The following is a 14,186-nucleotide window of genomic DNA, read 5'->3' as shown; positions in this document are numbered from 1 at the left end:
TTTCGTTGGTAAAGTGAAATGTGTAATGTAACATGTGATATTTCGATGTTTGGTGGTAGAATATATTTTATTGTATGACTTTTGTAGGCTGGGAATGACGTGAGGTAAAAGATCGCAAACCGCGGGAGGAGAGAGAATGAATAGCTGAGGAGAAGTTGATGACTTGCTCCGTGCTTTAGTGTTTAAACTGTAAAATAGAACGTGACCAGGGCAGGACTTAGGGTGGTGGGGGCCCCTGGGCTTGAGTCACTTTCGGGCCCTACCGTCTATACATTACTTTAAATAGAACAAAATGATACACAAGCTATGTATTAGAGCAACACAATTCTGAACTGAGAATAAAACTAGAGATCACGATTCTGAACAAACAACTAAAAAAATAACAATTTATCTTAATTGCTGAAGTCTACAAAAATGTTTAATTAATCTGAATTATTTATTAAAAAAACTTAGGTTTGAATGAATGATTTAATTCCTCAATCAAATACAATTGTTTCATAGATGAATCAGCATCTTTGAACGAATCTCCTGAATGAACGATTCAATCACAAATGTTTTTTAAAAGTAATTTGTCGCCATCTGGTGGCGTAACAATATAATCGATCCAATCGTTATTTGAAGTGCAAAGCTACTTTCAAAAGGTGACATGGTACAGTATACAGTGTTACATGTAAAAACCGTGCTAATTTATTTATATGACCACTGATTGAAGCTTGAAAAAGTTTGCTTAACTTTTTCAAATCTGGACAGTCAGATCCCAAACAAGCAAAAATCGTTTCCGCTGATCAAAAAGGAGACACGGTGGACACAGTAGCCTAGTATCGATATCTCGTTATTTCGACATAAGGGGACATTCTAATCTGCATTAAGCCACATTAAGCGTTCGTATAGCCTAATGGTGCGTTCACACCGGACGCGAATAGCGCGTCAGGCGCGAGCGATTTCAATGTTAAGTCAATGCAAAGACGCGTTACGCGCGTAAAAAATTCCTGCGGCGAGAATGAGGCGTAGAGTGCGGCGCGGTAGACGCGAATACGCCTCATTCGCGCGTCAAGGTCGCGCGAATGGCGCGAATTGAGCGTCTGGCGCGTTAATGCTGTGTTAACACTGGACTCGAATAGCGCGTCAAGTTCGCGCGAATGGCGCAAATTGAGCGTCTGGCGCGTTACGCGCGAATGATTTATGTAGTGCTTTTTGTGCATTCACGCGTTTGACGCGAATTCGCGTCTGCCGCCCGAGTTGAAAAATCTGAACTTCTGCGAAAATTCGCGCCTGGTCGAGGCCTGGATCGGAGAGGACAACCACCTCCAGGACCAGGGACACCCCAAAGAACAATCAGGGGAGACAGTGACAGGTGTGTTTCCAATAAAGACACATTACAAGGCATATTATATGTTATGTTTACAGATCAAGAAATGTAATCTGAGTGTTACCAATGTGTCGTATTAATATTTAATATTTTCTTGACAGAACCATATCAGAGATTTTGATTTTGAACCATATCTCCTTCTCCTGTCTCCCCAGCCCCTTTTTAATCCTGTCTCTAATTTTTTTTTCTGTTCTTACTATTTCTTTTACAATTTTCCTTAATAAATTATTTTACAATCTGTTTAAATGCCTGGTGTGGTTCTATGCACAACAAAGCTAATATTTTATCACATAACTTGTTTTTTTAATATACGAGACGTATTCATTTTGTATTTAATGCTATTTATTCCATATCTAAATATAGATTATATGAAACATCATTGTAATGTGTGATGGCAATTTTATGATATTCATTGCTCTTTAGTAAAATATAGATGATTCAAAGAATGTCACATGTGTGTCTCTCACTTGTAGTGAGAGAAGATTCTGTTTATGAAATGAATGTATGTTGATACACCTGAAGTGAAGGAGCGAGACACTGAGAACGGCTGGGCAGAGGTCAGAGGTCATCTAGTTTGGGTGGGGGCTTAAGGGTCAACTAGTGATAAATTGAAGCTAGCAGTAATGAGTCCTTGGTCTGTGGAAAACTACTAGGAAGAGCAACTGAAGATCTTGAAATGGGTATAAAATGTGCGCAGCCCTCCACTTCTGGGTCTCACTCACTTCACAGTGTAACTTCTGTGTGGTGACGGCTGACGGGGAACTTCTTGCAAGAATAAATCATTTTATAAAATCTCATTTGATTCAGAGTGTCTCTTACGCAGTGATGATGTTTAAAAAGACATTTTTGCCCCAAATGTAGACAACCAACAACAACAACAAAAAAAGGTTAATTACTTTTGGAGGCTGGCTCCATTTATTTATTGAAAAAAAAAAAAAAACTTGTATACAAACATGGAAAACCTGTAATTTTGAAAAGGTTAGTGACTCAGAGTTTAAACTTAATACATATGCATGTTGTGTAAACTGCAAGTAGAACGATGGAGAACATTCCCTTGTAGTTGTGGAACTGGGATCCTGAGTTGGGGGGTGCCTTTATCACCACATGCTTCCCATCCACCACTCCAACGCACAGAGGGAAGTTCCACCGCTCCTGAAACCCCTCTGCGATGGACCTCCAGTCATCGGTGGTGGGCACAGCCATGTAGCCCTCCACAAGGCAGTCCCAGATGGCAGTCACTACCTGGGCAACGATCTGGCACACTGTGGAGACACCAACCCTGTAGCTGGACGCTATCGTCCTGAATGAGTCCCCAGTGGCAAGAAACCTAGAAAACATTGTTATAAATATTATTACAAGTACACTTGTAGTTTCATATTCAACAAGTATACTATTAAATGCTTTATGGTATATTAAAATGCCAATAATCAAGCACTATTGCTTACAGATAGAGATATTTAATTTCTAGGTTAATTTCTAGGTTATAGCAGTTAACTCAGTCAGTATCACTAGAAAGATCAATATACAGAACAACATGATGTTGCAGGCCCCATGCAGAAAACCTTGTTTACAGATTAGAAAGTCCTGTGAAAACAGGGAAAATTGAAGAGACGGAAGCAAACGTGTGTGCGTCGCACGTAATCTCCAGCAACAGTCTATTTAATTGGGTTTTTTTCCACATTGTTTTCAAATAAAGTATTTTTTTTCTAATTAGTGCATAAGTGTCATTGTTTGATTTTCTCTATTATCACAACAATGCACATTTCACATTTACATTTTCCTTTTTTTTCTCCACACAAAATTATACATTATAGCTTTTCACATGGCTCCTTTAAATCTACTCAGAATGAGCCAAAGGGTATTTTATATAAAATCAACACATGACTAAACATGTAAGGTCTAGAAACTCGAGAAATATATGTAACCCATACGTAAACATTATAGTTACTGATTTTAAAATCAGCACTGCCATCATGTTACATTAGCATTAGTTTGTTACCTCTGAATTGCCAGGAAATAGAACAGTAACGTTATTAACTTACATGCGTTTGCACTGAAATGGCTGTTTGAAACATTTGGCTGGAGAAATACATGGATATTTATACACATGAACTCTAATCAACCAATACACAAATTTAATACAAGTTAACTAATAAATGAACGCTATACCTGGTAACTGGAGCCTGTATGAATTGAATATAATGCATTACACGAGTAACATAAATATCACAGCGTCCACAAAATGGCGGACAATCTACACACATTCACTATTTTCACCAACCAGAACATTTATGCACAAAATATTACACCATGAACATACACAAAGATCTCACATAACTCATATGCATATTGTTTAGTTGTTGCGAAAGGTATACCTGTGAAAACAGGAAAAATTTAAGAGACAGAAGCAAACGTGTAGCCTATGCGTCGCACATAATCTCCAGCAACTGTGAGGGCGCCGGTGTTCTGACGGAACACCATACCCATCAGAATGGGATACCTTCGGGTAATGCGCATGCGCAGCAGTAAAATTTGTGGAATTGCGCATGCGTTACATTTAAACCATAATTTCAGCATACCTAAGATTACAAGCGGTAAGTGTTTGTGTATTATATCGCATAATATATACACATTACCTAATTGAAGGGTATGCTGTTTTGATAGCCCCTGGTTTAATAAAAATACAGTTTCTACAGGGGTATCAAAACAGCATACCCCTGTAGAAACTCTATTTTTATTAAACCAGGGGCTTTAAAACAGCATACCCCTTTATTAACTGTATTTTTATTAAACCAGGGGCTATCAAAACAGCATACCCTTCACAAACACTGGTATGCTTTTTTGATAAAGTAGGCTAAATTGACAGAACCCGCTATAAAACTCAACTTCCGGTATGCTATTCTGACAAAGTATGCTACATCGACAGAACACCGGCGCAATGACGTTACAGCTCCTCCGTCACAGTCCTCAGTTCACTTTTTAAAATAAAAGTCCCGATCTCTCAGACCCAAATAATGCTCTATTAAAATGAGCAAATAAAATCAAATAAATTTCACCCAGAACCACAAATTGACATATTTTAGGATGTCACAATGACAGTATCACGTCTGCCAAGAGAATATTTTAATGTCTAGGTTATAACGTTAGCAGTTAACTCAGTATCACTAGAAAGATCACTGTGTTTACAGAAAAACATGACAGTATTACGTCTGCCAAGATAATATTTTAATTTCTAGGTTATGTCTAACGTTAGGTTATAGTTAACTGAGTATCACTAGAAAGAGCACCAACAGTGGTATCCGTAGCCTAACGTTACCACAGTTTTTAAAGAACATTGATAGCATACAGCATATGTTAGCATATTGAATATACTGTATTTAAAGTATCATACATTTACTAACCGAAGACAGATGGACAGGCGCTCCGCAGCTGGGATAGATCGCCTGTAGTTGGTGTCCTGGAGGGTGATCCTCGCTCCGATGCGGGACAGCAGGTCATCAAACTGTGTGCGAGACAGGCGGAAGTACCGCTGAAAGCGGCCGTCATCCAGGCGCAGCTCCTGGAGCAAATGGTGAAACTCGCCAAACTGGGATCGCCTCCGAAGGGTCTGGTGGACCCAAATACGGCGACGATGATCCCCCTACGCCGCTGTTCTGCTCTCCAGAGCAAGTACAGAGCGGTGACTCTCTCGATAAATGATCTATCAAGATCACACATCTTGTAAAAAGATGGCAGTCAATGGGTTTCGAAACTTTTGAAACTTTCGCCTCTGACGCGCGTAAATTTCGCCTCAAATTTGTTTTTACGCGCGTTCATTTCGCTCTTGACGCGCGAATGGACACAAAGTGATCAAGCGTCAAACTAGACGCGGCAGGCGCGAATTTGACGCGCTATTCGCGTCCGGTGTGAACGCACAGTAATGGTTTTCTATGGGAGGAAAATGCTTAACCGTTCATATTATGGGCTCATCTGATTTTTTGTACATCGCCTATTTGTTAGGATTTTAGTATCATAATGATTATAAATGCCCGCACAATTATCCGTGAACTTGATTTGAACAAATGCCTTTCAGCTTGTGTGTGCAAAATTCAGAATTAAATTAATGTGCAGAAATGTGTAGGCTACAAATAGAGAGTAGGATATGTAGGCCTACTATACTGTTGTAGCCATTAAAAAAGCGCGTTTCATATTTGTTATAATATTATACCTTTTTTTTTTTTTCATTGATTTCCATTTGATTTATGAAAAGTGAACAGCACGACCGAGATAGGGTGCGGAATATGAGACATAGAGCGGGTCAGACATGATTTTGACCTTTGAAGTTGAAGTTGTTATAGAAAGCCTTTCTTTAAAGTGAATTTCGTTTTGTATAAATTGTATCTTAATTTTAATCAATTTTTCATCAACCAATTGCCTGTATTTAATGAATAGGCCGACGAAACAAATATAGCCTAACGGAGGCGCCCGCGCGCTCACTTGCATTGCACGTGAACTAGAGCACATCCTAACTTAACGAAACTCAGTGTATGCCTCACACAGACATGACAAATACATCAAATACACAAAGCTTGAAATGTCTTTAAACGAAATAATTCAAAACGAAAAAAGAAAAAGGCTACTCTCTGATTATGTAATCCATTATTAGGCTTATGTGCATTTCTCTCTATAAGCGCGTTCACACGGAGATGGTGATCGTCAACTTCATCTTTGCAGCCGAGTCGACACTTTTAGAGAAAACACTTGTTTATTAATAAAAATCAATACACGTGTCACCGGATTTACAGATGCACGCACACATTATTTCGAAATAACAAGATATTGTGTTGAAATAACATTATTATTAATAATAGCCTACATCTTTGTTAAAATAATTTAACAAATGAACGTGAACTAGTTCATTTTTAGATATGTGAACTTAGTTCATTTAAAAAAAAAAGAACTATGACATGAACTAGTTCATTATCATCTGTGTGAACTGAACTTTGAGCTAGTTCTTTTTAAGTAGGCTATGAACTGGCACAACACTGATCGCGATGCTGAGCTACAGTGAAATGATAGAAAAGACATGATCTGTGTTAGCAATTCGCCTCATTCGCGCAAACTGGATGCGCGAATGAGACTCGCGTCTACCGCGCCGCGCTAATATGGAGCTTATATTATGACAAAATGATTTGAATTTGAATTGTGTAAATCTGAATTATTTGCAAGTGTAATCTATCAAAATTGAATTTTAGGTGGTAGTTTAAATAGTTCTGAATTTGAATTTTTTTAAAACGAATATTGAACATTTGAAATTTAACAAATTGAAATGTTTTTATGGCTGAATTTTATAGACATGTATTTTCAAACAGTAATATTCAGTTTAAAAAAATTCAGATTCAAGTTTTCAAGATGAAGAAATTCAGAACTTCAAATTCAGTTTTCTAAAATTCAATGTCAAAAATTCAAGTTCAAAAATTCAGATCTGACAGAAAGTAGGTCACAGGTCATCCACAGGGAAGAGTAGATGATCTCAGAAAAGTCGAACAGAGCATTTTGGCCAATTGGGGACTGCGGAAGTTTTCCAGCGCGAACGTGGTGGTGGTTCAAGAGGTTGCCACTCTCTGACTCTTGTCATGAATCGCCCGGAGGTCTATTACATGTACGACGCAGTCTAGACCGGACGCGAACGGTGCGACGCGACCCGTGAAATCCCCAACAGCACACGGATTCCCCATCCTATTTCTGACCTAGTCCCAGCTCTTTGCAACAGTCGCTTCAAGCTGTGTTGCGTCGCGCCGCTCGCGTCCTGTCTGTGTAACTGAGGTCTAGTAGACAAGCTGGCGTTCTAATCAATTTTACACAAAATGTAGGCTACTTTAAAACAAACACCAGAGACCGCTTAGACAAATGTCCCACGTGCTGAGAACGCTAACCTAACATATAAACACAAAATCATTCATGTTTAAGAATCTTAACGTTACCTCCGGGCGATTCATGACAAGAGTGGACATTAAAACGCTTACGTGAAAACCGCTTAACGTGGCTCACTGTACGAAGATAGTGATATTAAAGGACCAAACTCAGTACAAATCATATTAATAAACCATACTTTGTATAAAAAATCAGATGAGCCCAGAATACCTACGCAACGCGTTTAATTGTGCGTTAAGCATTTCCTTACCATAGAAAACCGTTATAAGAAAACGCTTAACGTGGCTTAGGCTACTGTACAAAGACAGTGATATAAGGACCGTACACATCATATTAATAAACCATACATGTATAAAAAATCAGATGAGCCCAGAATATGAGGTCTAAGCGGTCTCTGGTGTTTGTTTTAAAGTAGCCTACATTTTGTGTAAAATTGATTAGAACGCCAGCTTGTCTACTAGACCTCAGTTACACAGACAGGACGCGAGCGGCGCGACGCAACACAGCTTGAAGCGACTGTTGCAAAGAGCTGGGACTAGGTCAGAAATAGGATGGGGAATCCGTGTGCTGTTGGGGATTTCACGGGTCGCGTCGCACCGTTCGCGTCCGGTCTAGACTGCGTCGTACATGTAATAGACCTCCGGGCGATTCATGACAAGAGTCAGAGAGTGGCAACCTCTTGAACCACCACCACGTTCGCGCTGGAAAACTTCCGCAGTCCCCAATTGGCCAAAATGCTCTGTTCGACTTTTCTGAGATCATCTACTCTTCCCTGTGGATGACCTGTGACCTACTTTCTGTCAGATCTGAATTTTTGAACTTGAATTTTTGACATTGAATTTTAGAAAACTGAATTTGAAGTTCTGAATTTCTTCATCTTGAAAACTTGAATCTGAATTTTTTTAAACTGAATATTACTGTTTGAAAATACATGTCTATAAAATTCAGCCATAAAAACATTTCAATTTGTTAAATTTCAAATGTTCAATATTCGTTTTAAAAAAATTCAAATTCAGAACTATTTAAACTACCACCTAAAATTCAATTTTGATAGATTACACTTGCAAATAATTCAGATTTACACAATTCAAATTCAAATCATTTTGTCATAATATAAGCTCCATACGCTAAACACCGCGCCGCAGGACCTCTAGACGCGCGTTACATTGACTTAACATTGAAATCACTCGCGCCAGACGCTCAAGAGTGAGTGAGTAATCATTTTAAAATAAAATTGACTTTAATCAAACCACGGATCCGTGATAAGTTTTGTGATCCGTCTCGCCACTAGTAGCACTATGATCACTTTGAGGGGAGGATAAATTTATCCCCACCGGGGATACAAATAATTAAGCAGAGGCAGGGATACATTGACCAGAAAGGGGGAAATCCCACGCATCCCCCCCGGCAAATCGCACCCTGGATATATTATTGAAAAAATCAAACGTAAAAGGGCGGGGCCCCCTATTGAGCGGGGCCCATGGGCTTGAGCCCAGTCAAGCCCAATGGTAAGTCCGGCCTTGAACGTGACAAACGTTGTATATTTGCCAGTTGGTTTTTGTTTATGTTTGTGCACACAATCGGACTGAAGTGTGAACTTGGAAATCGAAGACTTTAGTTATTGACGTTTGACAAAGTTAACATCTCGCCGCTGAGAGGATGCCTGTTGAGTGAGTGATTTCCAGTCCATGGACATTGCGTGTGACAGACTGCCTGCTCGTGACGGTGCGACGGAAGATAATTCTCACTTGGGATTAAGGTATCTTTAATTGTTTATCTTGCTCCAAAGGGAGTGAAGGGGTCATTTTGTTTGGCCACACCGAACACAAGCGTCGCTCCAGGCCTGCAACGGTTAGATTTTAGCTCATTTGCCGGCTAGGACTGGGTTGGGTGAATCACGTGTGAGTGTGTGTGTGCGTGTGGGCCCGCATGTGTGTTTCATGTTGATGTGTTATGTAGCCTACTGTATTTTAGTCTATTGTTGAATGGTAGCTAAAGTAAGGTTAATGTAGCCAACGAGTTTCTAAGCTCTTTACATTTTGAGGCTATTGAGGTACAGTAACCTTTTGATTTCTTTTACATTTTGAGGATAATTCAAACTTGAGGTTTGAGGTGATTTAATTTTATTCAATAACCTTAGTAAGTATTTGTTGAATACTTTTCTTAATTTAATACACTTGTATATTATTATTTTTATTTTGTTTATATTGAGAATTCATTCTTTCTGAATTTAATATTTTATTTATTCAGTAAACACTATTTTTATTTAACATTTTAATAACTGAGTCCTGAGTATTCATTTAGTGTAAGATATCGTTGAGTAATAGATTGAAATAGGTGAATTATATTTTATGTGAAAATGGTTTAAGTCAGTTACACAAAAGTAAGCACACAGGGTTGTGGTTTAAAAGTTTATTAGTTAATCAAAGCACATGTAAAGATAAACAAGCAGACATTTAAATAGGAGGTCAGCAGGAATTCTATATATTATATACAGTTAACTAGGATTAATTTAAGAACCCAGGAACGCCCTTTAGTACCAGGAGATAGGCCTAGGGGGCGCTACACAAAATGGAGGCACCGCTGGGATTTCTGCTGTAATTTCCTTCCTGTTAACTTTGATGATGCTCCAAAGAGTGCTAAGTTGAACTTACATTGCTGTCTTTGATCTGGAGTGTGAAGAAGAAGAAAAAAATGGATTTGGGAAACAGTTCTGCTTTGCAACAAGAGCTGCTGGATTGGTGTAACGATGCATTGGTTCAGCCCGATCATGCATTGCTGTTGTTGGATGTTCCAGCTGATGCTGCCATAGACTTTATTGAGAGCACAATTGAAACTGTGAAAATATTTGGCAGAGTACGTGTTCGTTCTTCTAAAACAAGTTTGCTGGTGCTGTGTGAATGTCGTGAACAGATTGATCCTTCTCGTGCCCCTGCTGAGGTATTACCTAAGGATGGTGATCCTCCATGGAAGATTGGGGTTGTCAGAGACAAAGAGCCTGGCCCTGATGATTTTTCAGCAAAACTCAGAAAACTTCTACAAGACGAAGGCAAATCCATGACGGATGTCCAAGCTTTGTTTTCCCCTCTTCCTACTAGTTCTCCTGAAGCAGTAATTCGTGCAGTTGGTGAGCTCTTGGAAAAGACAACAAAGCGTTCTAGTGATTCCACTGCTTACAAGCGACTGCGTGTCTTCTCAGGTGTGGTGCCTACCCCGGCGGGAGAGGAAACCATGGAGAATTGGATAGAGCAAGCTAAGTTGATGATAGCAGAAAGTGATTGTGCTGAGAAGGAGAAGCGTAAGCGCATTGTTGAAAGCTTAAAGGGTCCTGCCCTTGAGATTATCAAGGCAGTTAGATTGTCTAATGGTGATGCTAGTGCATCTGAGTACCTTGTTGCGCTTGAAAGTGCGTTTGGGACTTCAGAGTCTGGTGAAGATTTGTATTCAGACTTCTTCGCCAGAACTCCGGTGAAGCACTGTCTGAGTTTCTCCGTCGAATGGAGAAGTCATTGAGCAAAGTAGTTCAGAGAGGTGGACTACAACCTACACAAGTTGACCGGGTGAGAATTGAGCAACTTCTTCGTGGCGCAGTAGAGTCCGATTTTATGTTGCTGAAGTTACAGCTGAGAGAGAGAAAAGAGTCCCCACCTACTTTCTTGAAACTACTGAACGAGATTCGTGAGGAGGAGGAAAATGAAGCTGCCCGGTGTAAGCTTGACGCAACAGTGAAACCTGTGATGCCTAAAGTGTCGCCACCACCAAAACCCACTGAGATTCAAGCATTGAAAGCTGAGGTCAAGGAGCTGCGTGCCAAGCTGGAAGAGTCACAAAAGGCCCCTGCATTACCTGAAGCCCCTGAACAGAAAGCTAAGATGACTTCTGAGAGTGTTGAAGCACGAATAGACCCTGAAGTACAGAGCTTGAAGACTCAAGTTCAGCAACTGCAAAAACAGCTGACTGTAATGAATGTAGAGGGCAGTGCCACTCCAAGAAGAAAGACATTTCAGCGGCAAACTGTGAGCTCTTATGAGAGAAACAGGCCCTCAGTCAGCCGTGATGATTTCTTTTGTTACCGATGTGGTGGTGATGGGCACATCGCCAGCCAGTGCAAAGAATCAGAAAACCCCCAGGAAGTGATCAGAAAGCTGCTCCGTTCGCTAAAGAGAGCCAAGGGTGGGAAGAGTGAGCCAAGTCCACATCCGACTGTGAGCAGAGATGCCTACTGCAAGAAGAGCCATGTTCATAAACCTGCTCAAAGCAACTTTCCTAGTGGTTTGGTAGGTCCTGCCTCCACTATTGGCGTCAAGATCAATGGCCATTCATGTAATGCCTTATTGGACAGTGGATCTCAAGTCACGATAATATTCGACAAGTGGCAAAAGAAATATTTGCCCAATGTTCCCATCCACCCCATCACTGGTCTTTCGATATGGGGTTTGAGCTCCTCCAGTTACCCATATCAAGGCTACATAGTAGTAGATGTGGAATTTCCAGCCACAGTTACAGGAGTGAGTGAGTCCCTCTCTGTGTTAGCATTAGTTTGTCCCGAGCCAAGTGGCCCAGACCATATTCCTGTCGTCATTGGGACAAATGCCAACTTATTCCATCGTTTAGCTGCTCTGTGCAAAGATGTTGACACTTCAGACTCACATGCTTGCTCTTTTAGAATTTTACCACAGACAGAACAAGTGAAACTCTCCCATAGCCAAGAGATGGATGTGGAAGAGGCCAAGGGGGAAGTCAAATGGATGGGTCCAGGTCCTCTATCTGTTCCAGCCAGAGGTGAACGATATGTCGTCTGCAAAGTTGGATGCAGGGAACCCTTAGGAAAAGACATAGTCATGGTTGAAACACCTCTTTCTGTGACACTACCTGCTGGAGTGCTCATTCAGCCGGTGGTGCTAATATCATCTGAGCTAAATGTCAACAGTTTCAAAGTACTGCTGAGAAATGAGACACTGAGAGAAGTTACTATGTTGGCTGGAACCGTCCTTGCTCATGTGTATCCCACTGACACAGTTATGATGGCCCAGAGACCTAAATCTACATCCAAGGTTCTTGATGAGACGTTGTTTGATTTTGGTGAATCTCCGATTCCAGAGGTCTGGAGAAAAAGGCTGCGTCAGAAGCTGTCTAAAAGAGGTAATGCATTCTCTCTTGAAGAGTGGGATGTGGGTCTCGCCAAGGGTGTGGAGCACCACATAAGACTCAGTGACCCCAGACCGTTTCGAGAAAGATCCAGACGCATAGCCCCAGCGGATATAGATGACATACGCCGCCATCTGAAAGACCTGCTGGCAGCAGGCATCATCAAAGAATCCAGAAGTCCATATGCGTCGCCAATAGTAATTGTCAGAAAGAAGAACGGAAGTGTACGCATGTGCATTGATTATCGCACGTTAAACAACAGAACAATCCCTGACCAGTACACCACTCCACGGATTGACGATGCCTTGGATTGCCTGTCCGGCAGTCGTTGGTTTTCTGTGCTAGACCTCCGGAGTGGGTACTACCAGATACCCATGTCTGAAGAAGACAGGGAAAAAACAGCCTTCATATGTCCTCTAGGGTTCTATGAATTTCAACGGATGCCCCAAGGCATAACTGGAGCCCCGGCAACCTTTCAACGGTTGATGGAGAGAGCCGTGGGTGACATGCATCTGCTCCAGGTGATTGTCTATTTAGATGACATAATTGTATTCGGACGAACCTTAGAGGAGCATGAAGAACGACTACTTAAAGTGCTTGACAGACTGGAAGAGTGTGGTCTGAAAATATCATTTGACAAGTGCCAGTTTTGTCAGCCACAAGTAAAGTATGTTGGACACATCGTTTCTGCATTAGGAATAGCCACCGATCCTGAGAAAGTGAGTGCTGTCAAGAACTGGAAGTTGCCTACAGATCTGAAATCTTTAAGATCGTTTCTCGGATTCTGCGGATACTACCGAAGGTTCATTAAGAACTACTCAGCCATAGTTCGACCACTCACTGAGCTCACAAAGGGCTACCCTCCTAAGAACAGGCACAAGGCTGCCCAAGAGAAGAAGTATTACTTCAAAGAGGGAGAGCCTTTTGGGGAGCGCTGGGACGAAGAGTGTACCAAGGCATTTGATAACATCATTCACTGCCTCACTCATGCCCCAGTGCTAGCATTTGCTGACCCATCAAAACCATATGTACTCCATGTAGATGCAAGTCTGAATGGTTTAGGCGCCGTCCTCAATCAAGAATATCCTGATGGTCTGAGGCCTGTTGCTTTTGCAAGCCGCAAACTCAGTGGCCCTGAGCAGCGCTATCCCATTCATCAATTGGAATTTCTCGCATTGAAATGGGCGATCGTGGACAAGTTTCATGATTATCTTTATGGGGCTAAGTTCACAGTGAGAACAGACAATAACCCACTCACATACGTCCTAACAACGGCCAAGCTCAATGCAACTGGACATAGGTGGTTGTCAGCTCTCGCTACCTACGATTTCAAAGTTCAATACAGACCAGGTCGACACAACATTGATGCTGATCTGCTCTCCCGTCAGTTACCATCCACTGAAGTGTCCCCTGACTGGGATGAGATATCTTCCCCTGGGGTTAAAGCCATCTGCCAAATAACCACTCCATACCTGCAAACTGAGTCAAACAGACTTATAGATCAATTAGGAGCCAATTCCAAGAGTGTTCCTAGCATCTATGCCTGTCCGACACAGTTGGAGATAAGCGACTTGGAACAATTGAGCCACAATGAGTTGAGAAGAGCTCAAGAACAAGATTCAATCATAGGCACAGTAAAGAAAGCAGTCGAGACTGGCCAGCTTCAGTCTATGGCCAAGAATCAAGATCCAAGCATAGTGCTCCTGCAAAGACAAAGTCCCAAGCTGATTGTGAAGAATCACCTTCTCTTCAGAGT

At 41.2% G+C, this 14,186-nt stretch overlaps 1 long non-coding RNA gene across 1 annotated transcript; it reads right to left on the bottom strand.

Moving 5' to 3' along the window:
• Window positions 1-1,179: 1,179 nt before the first annotated feature.
• Window positions 1,180-4,305, bottom strand: LOC307010654. Its single transcript, XR_013800231.1, has 2 exons — window positions 3,745-4,305; window positions 1,180-2,696 (listed from the first exon to the last, which is right to left on the bottom strand). It is a non-coding gene; the product is annotated as an uncharacterized lncRNA (long non-coding RNA).
• Between the last annotated feature and the right edge of the window lie 9,881 nt (window positions 4,306-14,186).

The sequence above is a fragment of the Phoxinus phoxinus genome, assembly GCF_949152265.1.
Source record: "Phoxinus phoxinus genome assembly, chromosome: 14".
Classification (NCBI taxonomy): Eukaryota; Metazoa; Chordata; class Actinopteri; order Cypriniformes; family Leuciscidae; genus Phoxinus; species Phoxinus phoxinus.
This window is presented reverse-complemented; position numbering and strand designations above follow the sequence as displayed.